This window comes from Equus przewalskii, chromosome 14, assembly GCF_037783145.1.
Source record: "Equus przewalskii isolate Varuska chromosome 14, EquPr2, whole genome shotgun sequence".
NCBI classification, from domain to species: Eukaryota; Metazoa; Chordata; class Mammalia; order Perissodactyla; family Equidae; genus Equus; species Equus przewalskii.
The window spans coordinates 7,235,939-7,251,467 of NC_091844.1; the positions used below are offsets into that span (position 1 = coordinate 7,235,939).

Sequence of the window (15,529 nt, forward strand, 5' to 3'; positions counted from 1 at the left end):
GGCCCAGGGTTTCACTGGTTTGGATCCTGGGCGCAGACATGGCACCGCTCATCAGGCCACACTGAGGCAGTGTCCCACGTGCGGCAACTAGAAGGACCCACAACTAAAATATACAACTGTGCGCTGGGGGGATTTGGGGAGACAGAAAGCAGACAGAAAAAAAAAAGAAGAAGATTGGCAACAGTTGTTAGCTCAGGTGCCAATCTTTAAAAACAAGAATCTTCTCTCCACAGCATCCCTATCTTTTTGGCAGCTGACAAAATCAATCTCTCTCTCTCCCCACATCTAACCAGCCATGTACGTTCGTCTCCTTACTCCTCCCTGCGCTTACTGGCCATTCTTGCAACCACTCTCTCCACCCCCAACTTTCCCAGGACCTTTCCTTCTAGGAATCTCCATCTTTTCTCATAAAGAAATACTTGGCTTTCCTCATCTTCTAAAATTCTTCATTTTCAACCATTTTCCAGCACACATACACACAGACACACATACACCCCTACACGCACACACCATGTCTCCAACATCTTCAGATATGGGAAGGAGTAAATTTAATATTTATAAATTAGTTATCAATAATTAATATATCTCTAACAGAAACATGGAGCTTAAGGTGTCTTTGGGGATCCAATTGGAGCATTCCAAGGGCCGCTGAGTGGGACTCAGAGAGAGGCCTGGGCGTCAGCGGGATCGGGGAGAGTTCAGGCCAAGGGAGTCCCTAAGCTGTGAGGAGAGGGCAGACAGCCTTCCCTGAGAAACAGCAGCCCGGAAGGGTGGGTCAAGGCCCAGGGAAGTTAAAAAGGATAAATCCAAAGGAAGAAAAGGAACAGAACACAGAGACTACCCTGACATCAAGCACAGAATAGGTATGGAAGACAGGCTAGATGTCAATGTCAGAAGCTACCGAGGCGCCGGGCACACGAAGGCTGAAAAGTGTCCATTAGCTTTGGCCACCGATGGATAAGGTCAGCACGAGCAGAAGGGGTAAGATGGTGGAAAGCTGCATAGTAACAAGCGAGTAGGGGAAGGAATGGAAGAGTAGAGACAAGCCCCGCCTTCCACAGATGCCATGTGCAGGAAAACAAGGGAAGTGTTTGCTCATTTGTTGACAAAGGGAGAGCTTTGACATGATTCCACTGTGAGGAGAATGAGTCAGGAGGGTAGCGGGTCAAATACAATTGAGAGTGAGGAGAAAGGGCATGGACCAGTTTCTAGGAGGAGGGAGGAAGAGATGGAACCTTGAAAACCATAGAGAGATCATCTTGGACAGGAGGTGGGCAGAGCCACCCAGGGTGCGAAGGTCTTTGCAGACCAGTTTGTTCAGGTGGGGGCCAGAAGTACAGGATGGTTCCACTTGGCTACTGACCTACTGAGGGGAGGGTGCTCAGCAAAGAAGGGGCCTCATGAGATGGCAGAAGGCCTTAAAGAGTGCCAGGGACAGGGACGAGAGTCACTGCCTTATTTATCCCTGTTGGTGACAACTGGCGGCTCTTCTTACAGGGACTGTGGTTGAAGAACGAGGCAGGGTAAGCAATTGCCTTTCAAGAGGTAGTCTGCCCGCCTCATCTTCCTTTCCTTTGCCCACAAAGCGTTGAAGGAACAATCTCCCCGTCTCTAGCCGCTGGAGGCATTTTCCTACAAAGCAAGTGTGAGGATATTACTTCCATGCTAATAACTTCACTGATCCCACTGCCCGGGAGACAGGGAATCAATTCCAAAGCACCACGCGCACAGCACTGTGTGGCTGGGCTTGGCTCTCTCACGTCTTATCTTGGATTTCTTCCCTAGAGACACCTTCCCTGAGTACCTGCCTAGTGAGGCCCCTCCTCTCCCCTCACCACGGCACAAGCCAGCAACCGTCTCTCGTGTTACTCATTTGACTTTGTCTTAGCACACAGGATTGTCTGAAAATATCTTGCTTTTAAAACTTCTCCCTCAACTAGAATGGAAGCTCCATGCCAGCAGGAACTCAGCCTGTCTTTTCCAGCCTGCATGCTCTCTCCAGAAATACTGCCTGGCTAACAACAGTGACAGCAGTTACTGCCTGGCTCAGTAACTCCTTCTTTATAATTTATCCACACCACAGTGTAACTGTTATTTCAGATACCATGTTCTCCCACTAGATTGGGAGCGCCTTAAGAGCAGGGATCCTGTTTCGGAAATTGTATCTCCAAATCCTAGGGCAAAACTTCAGGCATAAATCATAACCAATTCTATTGTCCAAAAAAAAAATGCAAAACACTTCAGGAGGCGTCAGAACAAACACATATCTATCTAAGTTTAACCGTTAACTTGCTGCATGATTCTGGTTAAAACACTTAACATCTCTCTGCACTCAGCTGTTTTATCTGAAAAATAAGTTATTTGGATTATATCAGTAGTTCCTCCACCTTAGAGCTAGGGGATCGGAACTTCTGGGGTTTAGGCTAGGAAACCTGTATTTTTTTTAAAGCTGGCTGAATTGGGAACTATGGAACTAGATAATTGCAAAAGTCATCTTGGCTCTAACATTCTGTGATTCCGTGTTTGAATGTCCAAGCTTGTAACAAATTGGCTGCCACCACCCCCAGCAGCCTCCAGCCCTCAGGAATTCCCATCCCAACCTTGAGCAGACAGACTCACTCTCTCTACACTCTCTCACCTGCTGGCCTAGGACCTCAGGCTGCCTGGGGCTGTTTCCAGGCTACAGTTTTGTCTCTGGGACAGTATTTCTCAAGTTGTCTTGATTATGAGAGTCACCTGGAACACTTGTTAGAAATGCAGATCTCTGGGCTCTCCAAATCATGTTAAACCAGATTCTCAAGGAGAAGAACACTGGAATCTACATTATAAACAAGTGTCTGGGTGATCACTATGATCCAGGAAGCATCCTTGGGAACCCCTGCTCAGGGACGAGAATAGAGCTTGGGGATGTGGGTCTGTGCTGAGTTATGGTAGCTGTTGCCAGCACTGTTGGCAAAAGAACAACACAAGGACAAGCCTGTTCTGGAAATTCCATTTATGTGGCATAATACAACTGACGTTTTTTGCTAACATCTACCTTTTTAAGACCACTTAATGTCTACATGATGCCTTTATTCCACCATCACTGAAACGCTCCCGTGAGTCATAAGGAATCACACAAGGTGCAGAGTATATATCTTTTACCAAGCACTAGGCATCTTAACCTAAACCAGGCTTCAGACTCTCTGTTCATGGGAGTAAAATGATGGACAGGTGGTAGTGAATATAGTGGACCCCTGCTCTCTCATTTACTTTCTGGTCACACTCAAGAAGACGGTTGTTGTCCCTCTTGTTTTACTGATGGACAAAAAAAGGCTTACATTGCCTGAAACAGTGGTGCCCACTATTAATGATAATCACACATCTGGTAGGAATTGGAAGGAACATTCGTGTCCAGATGTAGAGGTTCTCAAAGACTCTGATTTTCCCATCACTACATGCTGTCGCCTCATAGGAGATGAGAACCCAAGAGCACTTGTGACTTCAAGTGTCTGAAGGGTCTCTTCTCTAAAACATTTTCCACACTTACTTTTTGAGAGCCAAATTTCTTTTGCCAGAGGTTGAAGATTCCCACCCTCAATTGGTCAAGGCTACACCTTCAACTATCTTTGGTTGATAACGAACTAAGATTTTCACTGACCAAAGCTTTTGATGGGAGAAAGGAAGAGAGAGGAAAAGGATGGAGAAGGCAGGTGTCAACAGAGGGTCTGAAGCGCAGGTAGGTGAATCTCACTGTCAAAGACAAGCAAACGACAACTTCCCACAGGGTCAGTGGTGACTATACGCAGAGAACATACATACACATAGAGATTTGGTCTGGTGTAATAGTAACTATTTAATTCAACTGATATCATTATGGTTCTTGCATGGTCCATGGTAGCTTTATATTCCATTTTCTAGGAATTACAGAAAATCAAGTGTGTAGTGCCTGATTTCAAAGATCTTATGGTCAAGTCAAGATGAGCGCTCAAATTTGGCAAACATTTTGAGTCCCTGTACTCTTCACCTTTTGCACAAAATACTCAAAGCACTGTAGATAGCTTTATTGCATAACCACCAGTTATAAGCAATTCTCGATAAAGTGAAGACTCCACACGTATGGAGAAGCAAATTTTTCTAGTTCGATAGCCATCTATTGTTACAAAATATTTTATGAAAACAAATTGTGTTAGAAATTCATTTTGAAAATTATTTAGGCTCTTTTTTCGAGTTACATTTTCTGGTTAGGAAATCTAGTAAAAAAATATATATCATTGTCTTACCTTTATTTCCTGTTCTTAAGACATAAAAAAAGAGGAAGTAACTTCAAGTTCTTATTTCAGTGACTGCTGGCTTTTCTATCGGAAGAAGAATATGTGAGAATATCCATTTTCAGAGTCCTAGTATATCTCTTCTTAGCCAGAGAGATCACTGGAGAAGACACAATAGCCATTTATAAGTTTGAAAATAATGAGTTACATCTGGAGAAAAAAAGAAAACATTTAGTATTTCGTAAATGACCATCAACACCGTCAAGTCCACGGTTATACAGAAGAAAATCAAATTAACTACCTCTAGCAGTAGAAAGAAATACCCTCAAGATGAAGCATATAAAACTCCTCTCTGACCGACCTCCTCAACTAGATAAGGTTTGTGGTTAGGTTTAGTTGAAAGAATGAGTAAGCCTGTTTCCTTTACAGAAATTTCCTGTAAAGATTATTAGCACTCAACTCCATTTCTCAACTGTGGGTTTCTTTTTTTGATTTGCAAAAGTAACCCCCAAAACTGTAACCTTTAAGAGACAAGCTAAAGCTTTTTTTGTGATTGATTTTTTAATTCTGAAAAAGAAAAGAGTTCTCCAATGCCATTTGTATGAAGCAATCATTTACTGAAGCTGGGAGGGAAATAAATTTAAAGTCTAAAAACACTCAAGGTTTTTTTGCACCTATTTATTAAAAGAAAGCGTCAAAATATAACATAGAACTAAGAACACTACTGTTTCTTTGATAGAACGACTAAAATCACTTAATGACGACCTTGGAATACTCTGAGACCACTCTGCTCAGAAAGGACTTTGTCTAGAAAGCATCTTGGTTAAGTCTAGATATCACCCTCCCTCAAGAGTCTCACGTTCTAGTAAGATAAGGCTGATTCATCTGAGCACATCAAAGCTCCAGGGCTATTCTAAACAGAAGTAGAGGATAACCTAAGAAAACAAATGAAGACTCAGTTCACTTTAAAGCCAAATTAAATGTGAGCGTGGGAGGATAGAAGAGGAAATTAGCAATTATAGATAAGAATAAGCCCAGCAATGTGTTCACCACCTGTCATGAATCTGCCTAGGATTCCACGAAGATGTGAGGTTTTTCCAGGCCTGTTCCAAGAGAGGTTATAGGGAGCAGCTGAAAGGATATTCCAGGCACGGGAAGCTCCAGGCTCACAGTGTCGTGTGGGAGCAGCACTGTGATGAGAATAAAGGCAGCAGACCTGGGGAGCTGGGGAGAGATATGGCTAGGATGGAAGGGAAAGGCTCAACATAAGGGGTTGTTTATGACAAGTGTTCAATAACTGTTGAATTGAACTCGATTCCAGTGAGTTGCAGTGTGGGAACTGCCCGTCTGAAGTTTCAGAGATCCTGATGCAGACCTTGAAGCTGAGCCTAAAGTGAATTCAATCATTTCAACAGACTTTGAATGGGGTTTGGAATATCCTTGTATAGGCTTTAGGGGATAGTCTCCAAAAATGGCTGCCATCACTGATGAGGATCAAGGCTACCCCAGGGAGAGATGCCCAAGGCATTCTGGCCTACGTGCGATGTATACCACACTCCGAGAAGTACAGGACGTCCTGACCTGATTCGCATCTAAAGTTATACGAAGACCTGATAACAAGACCCAACCTGCACTGATACCTTTTTAACGACTTTTTTTTTACATGATCTTTCCTTTGTCTTGTAAAGAAATAACTCACATACCTATGCTTGTAAATTTAGCCCTACCCTCAACCCATTGCACCCCTTCACTGCCCATGGGTCCTGTCCCCATGCTATTCTCTGAATAAAAGAGTGCTACTACCAGACCCTAAGAGTCCAAGAAATCTTTCTTTTGACTGCTCAGCTCCCCGATCCCACATGGGGCCTATACAGGGATCTTGCTTCACCAGCTTGTGAGCTTAATTTATGGTAAGTGCACTTTTCTTCCTGTGCCTTCCGCTTTTTCAAGGATGGATCTAAATTTACTTCTCCATCGGGAAACTTCTCAGACAGCTGTATGCATCTACGTTTCCTGCCCATGGCTACTCTATGGGAAAACCACAGCATTCAACCTGAAGAGAATCAGTACCTTAAGCCTGAGAGTCATGAAGAATGAATTAATCCATTTCTTCCCAGCCCTATCTCTAATATATAAATTTTACATGGGCACTGGTCTACCACTTAAGTCATTAGGATGGTTGCCAATATCCAAGACTCTCGTGGCAGATTTCTTTTCCTAAGGCTGGATTGGTATCCCTCCCTATGGCTCCTGACCACAGTCTGAACCACAGGAAAGTCCAAATTGGGACTCCGGTTCAAGGAAAGTACCAAACTCTAACCTTTGGTTGAGTATGGGAACCCCTTCTTGGGAGAACAGCTCCAGGAGGCAATTAGGTAGAATGTCCCCTAGACTGGTGGAAAATTCTTCACTGTTTTTCTCTATTCTTTTATCTCTGGGACCATTCGCCAGGCACCTATTATTGCCAGGCATAATAGGGAAGACTTACAAGGGATGCAGTGCAGGCGGACGCCTTCCTTACCTCTTGCTATAGGAACCCCACAGGCAGAACAACAGGTAGGACAATGTCTTAGGTTCAGGGGGGATTTCAGGGTAATGGACCCTTTTCTTTCATCTCTCTTAAAATTACAGTGGCCATTTTGGGCTCCTTTTGAGCTTTGTAATGGAGAAACAAAGAAATCTTTAAAGAGTCAAAGGCTCCACCCCTGGGAGTCTCCCATGTCCATTGTCTCTGTTCCCCCACTTCTGGGCCTGATCATGTCAGCAACCCTAAATGGGGTGCCCTCGCTTAGTGGTTGACTTGTTGAGTATTCTAGGTGCCTACTGAGTCGGTTATGAGGATAGGAGACCTGTGATTTATTCTGTGAACTGTCCTGCTGGGGTTGTGTGCCCCAGCACAGGAAATGCTGTGTGACCCTTATCTTGATAACCCTTGGGAAGAGGCTGTGAGGATGAGGCCTTATCCCCTCTTTTCCTTTCTTTGTCTCATTCATCACCTCCTCTGTTGTCACCAAGTCAAGGTTAAGTTCAGGCTGGACCTGAGCAGAACCTAGATCTTCTGTAAAATCAAAAACTTGAAAACCTTTTGCCAAGGACTTAACTCTTAACCCTGGCCCTGGGAGCCCCAGCCCCCAGCCAGCTCCAGGCCTTTGACTCCTGCTTCCCTGGGCTTGCCTTGTGCTGACTCAGGGACCAAGTGCCCAGCCTGAGCGGGACTTAAGTAAATCTTATAATGATGTTGACACCCACAGTCAGGCTCTGAACACTTTCTCTAGCAGCTGTCAGTCAGACACTGTCTTTAGCACCATGGGTAATGCCCCAAGCATCCCTGGAGACTCACCCCTCAGATGCATTTTAACTATTTGAAAACACTTTCAGTTGGATGGGTTATGCACCAGAAACTCCATCTTGGAGAAAACTTGAGGGGTTTCTCTGTGCCTTTATGATGTAGTTGGACAGGTAGATCAATATATAATGTCATTTGAGTTACAACCCAATTTCTGAGAAACCAAGAGCAACTGTTCTTGGAAAATCCTTGTAAGACTGGAAATGCAGCTCTAGAGCCAGTTCAGGTTCCACCCATTTCTCTTATCTTGAATAGCTTGCAAATCCTCTGGGGACGACCTAGCCCATCACTAATTCCTAAGACTGAAGGGAAAAAAAGGGAAAAAGGAAAAAATGGCCATAAGCATGCCCTTGCCAAAAAATCTAGCATCTTAAATGTCTTCTCCACAAATATTGGTAAAAAGACTTGAAACAAAATTTGGATTCATAACTGGTGAGCTTTGTATTACTGTACCTGATTCTTGGCAGTAATTTTTAAAATAATAGCTGTGGATACTCTGTACGTGTGTCTATATGTATGTTAGGTATTTGTGATATGTTATCTCCAGATGGCATGGCCAAAATTGAGAGCTCTGTTTAATTGGCTTAAAGTAAGTACTTACATAAATTCTAAATGTAACAGAAATTAACCCAATGTCTTTCAAGTTAACATGATGTGAATTAATCTTTGGTAACTGAAAACTTATTTAATATTGTTGGTTTGATTAAAATGGACACATCTACAGAGTTGTCAGTACTTGAATATGATGCAGACATGCAGCCTGGGTTTACTAGTCAAATAAACTCATGTTGTCTGTTACAAACTTGTCAGCAAAATAATAGCTCAGAATGATAACTGATTTTGTCTAATGTCTCGTAAAGTTTTGTAGGCAATCTAAATAATTATTGGGAATGAGTAAACTAAACATGTGAAAAAGATAAAAATTTTGGGTGAAATTTTAAAAATAATTATGTGTTATGCCATATGTATTTAAATAACTTCCAAAATCTTTCTGGCAACTTGAAACTTTGAAATTTTGTTAGGAAAAGTTAAATGATAAAATTTCACTGAGTATCTAGGTCACTGAAACATTGTAGCTAAACATGTCTAAGTTATCTACTTTTGGCTTCTTACTACAGAGAAATTAAAAAGCATTTGGGCATATTAGCAAACAAGCTTTGCATTTTATTACTATGAAGTAACACGTTTCTGGAAATTATGAAAAGTGTTCAGAATGATGCTATAAAAGACAGTTCATAATTGCTTACCTTTTTAGTTTTTACTAGGGTCTGTCAGGGTTAAAAATTCTAATTAATATATGTAATTACACATGTGTAATATATGTAATGAAAGCTACTAAAAATTAATAAGGAAAACAGCTCTGTATACAAGGAAATTAAAATATATGTTTTCAGTAAAGAAGGTATAAAGAAGGGAAGTATTTTTATTTGTTGGGTTAAGAAAGATAAATATCTCCTAAAGTGCTAGAAGGGAAGGAAGAAAGAAAGCATGGGAGAAATCCTGAATGTAAAAATAAAGTTATAGAAGGTTTGTGAAAAAGAAGGTCTGACAGAGTTCTATGCCTGGCCAAGTTGGCTAAGATTAAAGTAAGTCCAATTAAGTAAATGAGTTTTAACAGAAAAAGTAAGCTGGTATAAAAAATAAAATTTGGTTTTCTTTCTCAAAAGGGTAATTTTTCTTGAACTTTTGGCCTGCTCGTCATAAAGAGGTTATGAAAGTTGTTTCTTTGAGTAAGACCACCTAAAAGACAGAAAAACCATATTTCGCTAAAATAATTTCCTATGTTCAGATGTACTGAGGTCTGTCAAGATTTTTTGACTGTTCCTGTTGTCACTTCGAATAAATAACTGAGCTTGTTTCACAGTGAGCATTGTTTCCTACCTGAACAAGTGTTTTAAAATCTTTTGATATTTTTGACATACTCCTACCCTCCCCCCTCAAAAAATATTCAAGTCCTGAATAAATGCTTTCTTTTGACCTGGAAGAAGGAAGAGAATTTCTCTGAGGATTTTCAGAGGGCCCCTGAGACTTCTCAAAGAAATTTGCTCTCTCTTCCTATAAGGAGGAAAATACTAAACTCATTAGGCTTATTTGGTCTATTAAATTACATGGGAAGCATTGTCAAATAAGTGATGATAACTTTCTTAGGTGGTGTTATGTGGGTGAATGCTATTGATATAAATGTTTTAAAATTATATAACATTCCTAAAATTCTGATCTGTCTTGGTTATCATTCATAATTCTGGTTATTATTTTAAGGTGTTTTATGTCACAAAATTAACCAAATTTCTTTGTCATTTTCCATTTTTGAGTCTTTTGTTGTTTACAGACAGTTATTGTTTTACTCTGATGCTTTTGCAAAATATGTTTCATCTTCAGAGAAATTCATGAAAAGGACTCTGGCATTTACTACAGAGTACAGGTTTCTGATAAACTTTCAGATCATAAAACTGAACTGGGTAAGAAATTACAGAATTCTAACAGAGAAACTGATGACCTCATAAAACTGCAAACAGAAGATTAAGGTTAAGAATCGATTACACAGGACAGAATTAACTGATGAGGATGATTATAATTTTTATGATTTTTGTTTGAAATATTGTTGATTCTTTGATATTTTGTTTTGTTTTCTCAGATTTAAGGAAATCTTTTCCTCTTTTCTCTTATGCTAATTATGACATATAGCAATTTGATGAAATTATACCTTTGTGAGCAGAACTGAAACATTTATCTTTTTCTCCCCACCTGATCCCTCCAGAATTTGGAAACTCTTAGTGAGACAGCAAGTATGGTTATTTTCATGGCAATATAGTTATTTGCATAAGTTCAATAGAAGTCTGTTCTCCTTACAACGTTTGGAGGACACATTTGGAAACATTGGTTATATAACCAAGGCTTTGACTGGAATGTCATGTTTGAGAGAAACGTACAGACTCAGATAGGACAAGACAGCTTTTGAGGAATAAAAGCTGATTTTCTGGAATAAAGCAACTTGGTAATATTGGCCAAGTACCTTGTTTATAGAGATTCCAGCAATCTTACCTGGTAAGTAAGGAAAATCACTTCTCTGGCAGGTGCCTGGAACCTCGAAATATTTTGGGGGAGCTTGTGAAGAAAGGAATCCACCCAAATCTGTAGGTATTGCAGGCAAAATCTGATGGCAAGCCCTTGGTTTGTCTTTTCTGGGCTCAAGAGGCCTCTAATGTTCAATCTGAGATTCCTCATAAAAAATTCTAGCAAAGCAGATTTAAAAGAGCCTGTATACTCAATTGCTATTCTTGCTGCACTTATGTAAATAATTGGACCAAGTTTTATTGAAACTACACTTATTTTGAAAACCAGTTAATCTCAATTTGGCTATATTTTGTAAAAATAAGGATGATTTTAGAGAGAAAAATTATGTTTCAGTAGAAGCTATAGTACACATTCATGTCAATTTTCCTTCCCCAATTAGGAATCAAAAGTGGCGTCTGGCTCATGGAAGCCCTAAACAAATTTACCATGAAGGCATTAAATGATACATAACATAGCCTTTTGCTGCTCACTTTAAAAGTATCTCAAATGCATAAGGCAGTCCTCCAAAACCGAATGGCACTGGATGTCTTGACGACAGCACAGGGGGACACTTGTGCCATTATAAAAACCAAACGTTGTGTCTATATTCCCGAATACCATCAAAATATCTCTGGCCTCCTATCCAATATGAGTCACCAAATTAAATCCACGTCTGAGCCTACCCTATCCCTAAATGATTGGTTGGACTCCTGGTCAGGTGCAGGTCTCTGGACTACTATCAAAGGTTTGTTCATTGGGTTAATCATATTGCTTGTATTTCTTATTATAACTTGTTGTCTGTTTTATTGTTTGTCTTCCACGTGTGAACAAAGTTTCGCCTCCTGGACCACTTCTCATCAAATGACTCTCTGTCTCCAGAGGATCTGTATGCCTTGTCTGCCTTGAACTCCATGGGTGCAACCTTGTGGTCTCTGAACTTCCTACCTGTACCCCTACAGCTCCCATTTAGGTACAGTTCTACGACCTTGTACAGCTGGAAGTAGTTACAGAAGATTGACCATCGTCCATAGCGCCAAAGGATTTTGGAGCCAAATGGGTTCAGCGGGGGGTTTATGATGTGGATCAAGGCTACCCCAGGGAGAGAAGCTCAAGGCATTCTGGCCTAAATGCCTATCTATACCACCCTCCAGGAAGTACAGGACGTCCTGACCTGATTTGTATCTAAAGTTATACAACCACACGATAATAAGACCCCACCTGCACTGATATCATTTCAACAACTTTTTTACATGATATTTCCTTTGTCTTGTAAAGAAATAACTCACATACCTACGCCTTATAAATTTAGCCCTACCCTCGACCCATTGCACCCCTTCACTGCCCATGGGTCCTGTCCCCATGCTATTCTGTGAATAAGAGAGAACTACCACCAGAATTTAAGAGTCCAAGAAATCTTTCTTTTGACTCCTCAGCTCTCTGAGCCCATATCATTTGATTCCTCTGGCCCCTTCACATGCATTCTGCTTTTCACGTCAAGAGGTAGAGTCTATTTTTCCTGTCCTTGAATCTAGGCTGACTTCGTGACTTGCTTTGACCAACAGAATGCAGTAGAAGTGACCCTGTGCCAGTTCCAGACCTAGTTTTAAAACATATTCAGCTTCCACTTCATGTCTCTTGGAAGCTAGACACAAATTCAGAAATCCAGATATTCTGAAATCACTGTATGGAAACCCAAGCTAGCTGTAAAAACTAGTTGGAAAAATATGAAGGGAGAGAGAGCAAGAGATGTCTGATCAGACTCCAGTTGCTTCAACCATCCCAACTTCAGACGTGTGAGTCAACAACATATTAGATGTTCTAACCTTGGCCGACACCACATGGAACAGAAAAAATGGTCCAGCTGAGCCCAACCTAGATTGCAGAATCATGAGAAATAATAAACTGTTCAAGCAACTAAACTTTGGAGTTGTTTGTTAGATGACAATAAATAATCAAGATATGTATTACCATTACTGTAGATAAATAAATTCTATTTCACTAGGAGTAAATTGCTGGGAGAAATAAAAATTACCCTATTCTGTGAATTTGTGTTTCCAATCATTTTATGTATTTCTATTATTGTATCAGAAATGCAATATAAGGATAAATAAAATACAGTCTCTACCCTTAAAGAGCTCATATTTTTTGGGAGAAATAAATAATTAACAGAGCACAGTACTAAGTCCAATCCAACAAACATTTGTTAACCATCTGCTATATGCAGGGTCTTTTGCTGATAATTGTCATTGCACATTGCCCTTAGGAAGTGACCAGTTTAGTTGAAGGGAGAGGGGCTGGACCCCTGAAGGCCATTTCTTATATGGTAAATGCCCAATAGTGGTAGGCACAGCTCATCATAGGAGTGGGGCTCTTAGCCAAACTGCAGACTTGGGGATGACTCCTAGAGGGAATTCAATGAATTTTAAAGTTTTTTTCTAACCACAGGTATAGATGGTTAAAGTGATCATCTGCAATATCTTCAAACTCTTCCCTAGACTTTCTTTCACTTCCCTTCCCAACCAACTGCTATTTGGCTGTCCCCTGAGGACATTGTTTCTTTAACGACCCACTTAAATGGTGCTTGTTTTCTCTTCTAGACCCCTTGTACCGCTGATTTCCAGCCATTGTACTCCCTTCTTCCTAAGACTCCCCAGCTTTGAATAGCATATTCTCATGCTGTAATATCACCCAGTACAAGGCTTGTCAAGGTTGTCCACAACCCCCATGGGTCACTCTGCTTCATTTTCTGAACAGTTTAGCTTCCTAGTCACTCTTACTCTCACTAGAACTCTTCCTGTTTTGACTGTTAATTTTAGGGCTCACATAGATAATCCACAGAACACCCTGGTCTCTCAGTTCTTTAACTTCCTCTCTTCCAAATGTCTTGTCCTCCACCCCTACCTCAGGCATTAATTCCAATGGTCATACCTTAGACTTGTCATTACTAATAATTGCTATGCCTCCATAACCTCCATTTCAAGCATCCCATTCTCTGACAATCACCTCCCATCAGCTTACTTCCTGAAGTCCTCCAATTTCAATTCAACTGTGACAATCATTTGGTCACAGAAGAATCTTGAGCCTACCAAATTTCCAATAATGCCCCTCCATGCTTGCATTTTCCAACTTAAATTCTATCATCATTCATTAGTATCAGTTCCTCACATGTACCCTTAGTTCGCTTTCCACTGTCTTACTTTATCATACTAGCTTGAAAAATAGTGGCTATTCTCTAGTTGCACGTACACAACTCAACATGGCTGCAGAAAACACACAGCCATGCTGATTGATCTCACTCTGAATAACCCAAGCGAGACTTTGATGCTTCTTGGCAGCCATACTACATTTCTTTACTTCATTCACTCTCCCATCCTTCTAGAAAACAGTTTCATAGCTCCTCCTTTCATCTAAAATTGCCTCCCTCGTCTTCATTCTCAGCTCATGACTGAGAAAACTTCAACAAGCAGAAAAAAACTTGTATAAGCATCTTACAAGGCATCTACCCACCTATCTTTGCAAGAGATAGTAAGGAGCATAGGTAAGGCAGCTGCTCAGGAGCTGTCGTAGAGAACACAGGTCCAGGGTAGAACTTGCTTGCTGTTATGAGACGTGAGAGAAACAGAATTGTTCCCCGCTTGGTCATCAGGCAGAAATAGTTTCATTAACCAAGACAGAGAATGTGGTAGGAAGTGTAAGCTTAGGGAAACTAGCAGAAGTTCAGTAGAAGTAGTTGAGTTTTAGATGCTATGTGCATTTCTAGGCAAAGCTACCCAATGTAGAGTTGAATATATGGCAGTAAAGCTTAGAAAACAGATCCCAGATGGGAAGAGGGATTTTCCTCTATAGGTTAGTTGAAGAGATAGGCAAAGAGAATACGCAGCATGAGAAGAAAAGAAGAGTCCAGAAAGGGATCCTGGAAGATTTAAGGTAGAGGAGGCCTGGGACAGAGGAAGAGGAACCACTAAAGCAGTATGAAAAGGACATATAAAAATGGTACTATGAGAACCAGGAGGCAGTCACTTCAGAAATCCAAGGGAGGTTTCAGGAAGAAAACAGGGGTGAACAGTGTTGAATACAACAGAGAAATCAAGCAGAAGCACTGAAAATTTCCATTAGATTTGGCAATCCACAGACTGCAGACCCAGCGGACTGCGGAGTATGGAAGACATTGCAGCAAATGGAGCAGGGATTAACGAGAAGGCAAAGCTCAGCCTGTCTTTTTAAGGACCTTGACTTTGAACAAAGTTTTAGATACAATCTGTTGACTTCCTAACAATGAAAGGTGTGCCTTACCACCTCCTCCACCACAAACACATTCTCTCTCCATTTAGCCTCCAAATATTGTTGTATCACAATTTTATTTAAATAAATATTTAATGTTTACACCATTGCAACCAGGTAAATATTATTTATGGCTGAACCATATAGTGCTATTTGACTACATTTCTTTTCATGTACCAACTTTTGTTTCACTTGAAGCTAATAATAATTTTTCTCCACTTGATTAAACTTCTTGATACCTATCATTACTTTGTTCCTAAACTCTGCACTAGAAACGTAAGTCACCTCTCAATGCATTCAACACACTAGGAAATCTATCATCTTACTTTGAAAAGAGTCTGTCTGGAGCTTGCTCTTCTGCTCAAACACAGCTTAAGCACAATTGCCATCCTGGGATTTCCGTTTACCAACAGCCTGGAGATCCTTCACACCAGACGCCTAAGCTGGAGCCCCTATTTCTGAACCCTAAACCCTTCTCTTCTTAAGGGATGTTCCCTTTTTTGGAAGAGCACCTCTTCTGGTAGACCCCAGACATAGGGTACATGGGAGGTAAATATCTTGAGGCATTATGTGTCTGAAAATCTCTATTTTGTCCTTA

General features: G+C 40.9%; 1 protein-coding gene across 6 annotated transcripts in view; it reads right to left on the minus strand.

Annotated features, from left to right (window-relative positions):
* The window catches only part of IL18RAP (interleukin 18 receptor accessory protein), a 29,892-nt gene extending 25,233 nt beyond the window's left edge, over positions 1 to 4,659 (minus strand). For 3 of the 6 annotated variants that reach the window (XM_070573391.1, XM_070573389.1, XM_070573387.1), the window contains exons 1-2: positions 4,552 to 4,659; positions 4,263 to 4,410 (exon numbers count right to left, since the gene is read on the minus strand). The gene's annotated coding sequence lies outside the window, so the exon portion shown is untranslated. Of the gene's footprint in view, positions 1 to 4,262; positions 4,461 to 4,551 lie in introns of all 6 variants that reach the window. The other 3 variants (XM_070573390.1, XM_070573388.1, XM_070573386.1) reach the window with 1 other exon arrangement.
* Positions 4,660 to 15,529: the final 10,870 nt, after the last annotated feature.